We start from the raw sequence: 3945 nt of genomic DNA on the forward strand, positions 1-3945 counted from the left end.
GGTGCTTCCTGTTTCCATTCCTCCTTCCTCCCTCACCCTTCTGGACTTTGTCCTCAGGTCAGTGCTGCCCTCTTGATGGCAAACGGTTGGTTAGTCTTGTGTGTGTGTGTGTGTGTGTGTGTGTGTGTGTGTGTGTGTGTGTGTGTAAATCTTCGCTTGACTGTTCCCAGATACCTCAGTCTCATGTTCGGCTGAAAAGTGAGCCACGGGGTGAGCTCATTCTCAGAAGTGAAGGGTGTCTGGGGGTGGGGGGACACCAATCTCTATCTGACAAGTAAGCCTGGTCTTTTTTTATTTTTAATTTTTTTGGCTCTTTTCAGTTTATTGCATGAAGGAGTTATACTAGTCCAAGTTAAAAGTGGACCCCAAATGGTTACATCATACAAGCTGTGAGGTTTTAAACTTGTGACAAGGGACAGAGGGAATTTTTCTACTCATTGCAAGGAAATCCTCACTTAAGCTTCCGTGAGCCACAAGCACTTAAAACCCATGGACCTTCAGCTGGTCGTCCTTAGCCAGTCCAATCTCTACAAGGAACTGGCATGTGTTCTTGCGCTGGTCCCCCTGGAGCTGAATCACTTCTCCATGTTCTGGATGCTCAATCACAGTCCCATTGCAGGCAAATTTCTTCTTAAAGGCCTTCACTAGCTTCTTTTTGTTGTAGTCATCAGCGATCCCTTGGACAGTGGTCAGGGTCTTCCTGCCGTTGCGCTGTTGAATTCTTACATGGATATAATCCTCTGTCCCCGCAGGCAGCAGGTCATCACCCTTACTTGCATCAGCAAAGGGGTCGAAAGAGTGGAGGTTCTGGATAGCGGACATATGGTACGATTCCTTTTCCTCGGTGGAAACGGCCTGCGGAAGGCGGTGGCTGGAGAAGGCGGGCAGGGGGGACGGAGCGTCGGGAAGTGAGGGGGCTCGAGGGGGAGGCTGCTGAGTCCTTGGCGGCGGCTCAGTGACTGGGCTCTTTTTTTATTTTGCTATTTTTTATGGGCTAGCCGCTGGATTGCTAACTGCAAGGCCAGCGGTTCAAAACCACCAGCGGCTCCCTCGGAGAAAGAAGAGGCTACCTGAGCTTATAAAGATCGACAATCTCCCACACCTTGAAGAGGACCCATATGTGTCCGAATCCACTTGATGTCAGTGGGCTTTTTTGGGGTTTGGGGTTTGGTCTTTGGATGACTCCTGTCTGTTTTCTTTTATTCCTTTTAGTTTTTAAATTGTGAACTAGGTGGGGGTTGACATTCAGATAATCAACTCTGTTCTCGGTGCGAACTCTTCTTCTCCATCTGGCAGATGACTCTCTCCCGTCTCTGCCCAGTTCACACCCTTCAACTGTCCAACCCTCTGCCTCCTCTTCCCACCGTGTCGTCCCCACACCGGGCCATCTCCACAGTCTGTCCCTTTGCTACAAAGCCTTTGTTTGATTTTTTCTCTCATATAGCCGTGGTCTCAGGTCATAGTTTTCCTTGTGTGATTGTGTGTTTTCCCTCCGCTTGATGGCCTTCAGGTCCATCCGTGTCACGGGTCGCTTCATGGCTGAGCCACTCTCCCACGGCGTTCCATGGCACTTCATCGTGGGGAGGTCCCGGGGTTCCTTTTCGCCTTCTTCTACGGGTGGGTGTGTAGGTGGTTGCCATCTTCTTCCTGGCTCTTATGTCTCTCTGGTCTGATGAGCGTGCACTGAGCACAGGAAGGCATGCATCAGCATTAGGGCTTAGGGCTTACGGTAGTTACATAATCTGGTGTCAACCTGCAGAGGGGTGGGGTCTAGCCTGTCAATCAGGTCGCAGCTTGATGACCTCATTTGGGAGGTGCCACAGAGCTAAATAGCTCACTGGGGATCAGATACACACAGAATCTCTGCTTTGTCTGTCTGAGAGACATTCCTATTGACGAGTCACATGGAGCAGTGCTGGTGGAGCCAGAGCCCTGGAGCTGGAGGAGCCACATGGAGACCCACGCCAGCGCTGAGATGCTTCCACTGCCACTGGATCCACAAGACTTTCCACCCATTGGCCTGTGATCTCCCTGCCTTCGGTGTCATTGCATGTGTTGCGTGAGTCTGAAGAGGGATTTACAGATTGGTATTGGACCTATGGGCTCATATCAGACTTACGGACTTGATGTGGACTGGGCTGGGATGTTCTCTTAATCTGCAATGTCCTTCATATGAAGTGCTCTCTAACACATCTCCGCGTGTCTCTGGATTTGTCTCTAGTTGATCTGGACGAGCACAGGCTCTTCCTTCCGTCAGGTTTGCATATCCAGCAGAGGTACTTCGGGGTCTCAGGACCTTTCTGTCCCTAGGTGTTTGAGGGACGCCGTGTTGCTTTCTGCAGTGGTCAGACACACGTACAGTCCCACCAGCTTTGGTAGGGGGTGGGGGTGTCCCAAGGGCTCCACAGCTTCTCCAGCGCCAATTGTTTTCTGTCGTATTGAACTTGGCTGCCATTGTTGGTGTGCGGTGGCATCTCACTGTTGCCTCACCTCCTCTCCCGATGGCTGGTACCCGTGAGCTGTTCTTTGTGTGTGTTGACCACTGGCATGTCACCTTTGGTGAATGCCTCCTTTCTTTTTAATGACCCCTATCTGGGGTCGCCATGAGTCTGGATCGCCTTGATGGCAGTGAGGGTGTTTTTGGGGGGGGTTGTTTTTGGTGCGGGTCTTTCGACAGTTCATTTATTTTAAATGACTGAATACCACTCAGTGACACCCAGGAACACCATGGAGAGCCACTCCTGCTTGTACGCAGTGTTCCATGATGAGAGTTTGTCATGGATTTAACGAGGGTCCTATTAAGGGGCCCTGGTGTCACAGCAGGTTAAGTATCTAGCTGCCAACCACAAGGTCAGTGGTTGAAACTCAGCAGTCTCCCCAAGGAGAAGGAAGAAGCTCCAAAATTTACAACCTGCGACACCCAACGGGGCCAGTTCTACCCTGTCCTCCTGAGTTGTTATCAATCAGATATAGACTCAACAGCAGTGGGTTTTGAAGCTTTGGAACATTTAGTTGTTTCTGGTGTTCGTGTAGAGCAAAGAGGACAAGGTGCGCCGGACTCCAGCCATGGTCTTCTGCATGGCCTCCTACGCCCAAGACAGTTGGACAGGATGAAGGAAGACCAGCCAAGTCTGAGACGTGGCTGTAGAGGAGCCCTGGGCCCCCCACCCCTGCTGGTTAGTGGAGACAGGGCAAGGGCCTGGGAGAGTGTATTAGTCTGGGTGCATTAGAGAACCAAATCCACAGAAACTTTTATGTATAAGAGAGAGTGTTATATATAGGTTAAGTGTGCATCAAGAAAACACTCCAACCCAGTGCTGCCCAAGCCCACAAGTCCAACCTTAACCCATTAACCCATATGTCCAACACCAATCCACAAAGTCCTCCTCCATCTCACAAAGCAGAGGCAATGATGCCGACTGCAGGAGGAAAGCTGAGTCAGCGAATGTGTAAGCATCTCAGCACTGGCAGGGGTCTCCACACGGGTGCTCCAGCACCCAAGTCTGCATCGAGGTAGGTCCCATGTGGCTTCTCCTTGGGGATGTCTTGCAGGAAGTCAGCCTTGCCAGCTGAAGCTGGGAACTGCTAAGGCAGCTGCACCCTGGTCCGACCATCAAAAGCAAGAGACCCGAGAATTCGAAAGGCGAGGATCACTGAGCGATTTATCGCTCCGCCCTTCAATTAACTCCACATGTGTTTATTGGGCAGGTTGGTACAATAAACTAATTAACTCAGAGAGGCAAGGGGACCCAAGCAAGTCCATCCATCAGGGGGTTCTTTGAAGGGGCTAATAAAGCTGCTGGGTGGAGAGCTGGCTTCAGAAACCCATGTGTCTGGCTGTGACCATTGGGGTTGTGTGCCAGGACACAGCTGACAGTCAGGAGGGGGTGTCATTCCAGTCCGTGATGTCCCCAAGGAGGGGCTCTGGGGAATTGGACATCTGGG

General features: G+C 51.3%; 1 pseudogene; it reads right to left on the reverse strand.

Moving 5' to 3' along the window:
* Positions 1-335: 335 nt before the first annotated feature.
* LOC142430273 (eukaryotic translation initiation factor 1 pseudogene) lies at positions 336-843 on the reverse strand (annotated as a pseudogene).
* Between the last annotated feature and the right edge of the window lie 3102 nt (positions 844-3945).

Source organism: Tenrec ecaudatus, chromosome 1, assembly GCF_050624435.1.
Source record: "Tenrec ecaudatus isolate mTenEca1 chromosome 1, mTenEca1.hap1, whole genome shotgun sequence".
Classification (NCBI taxonomy): domain Eukaryota; kingdom Metazoa; phylum Chordata; class Mammalia; order Afrosoricida; family Tenrecidae; genus Tenrec; species Tenrec ecaudatus.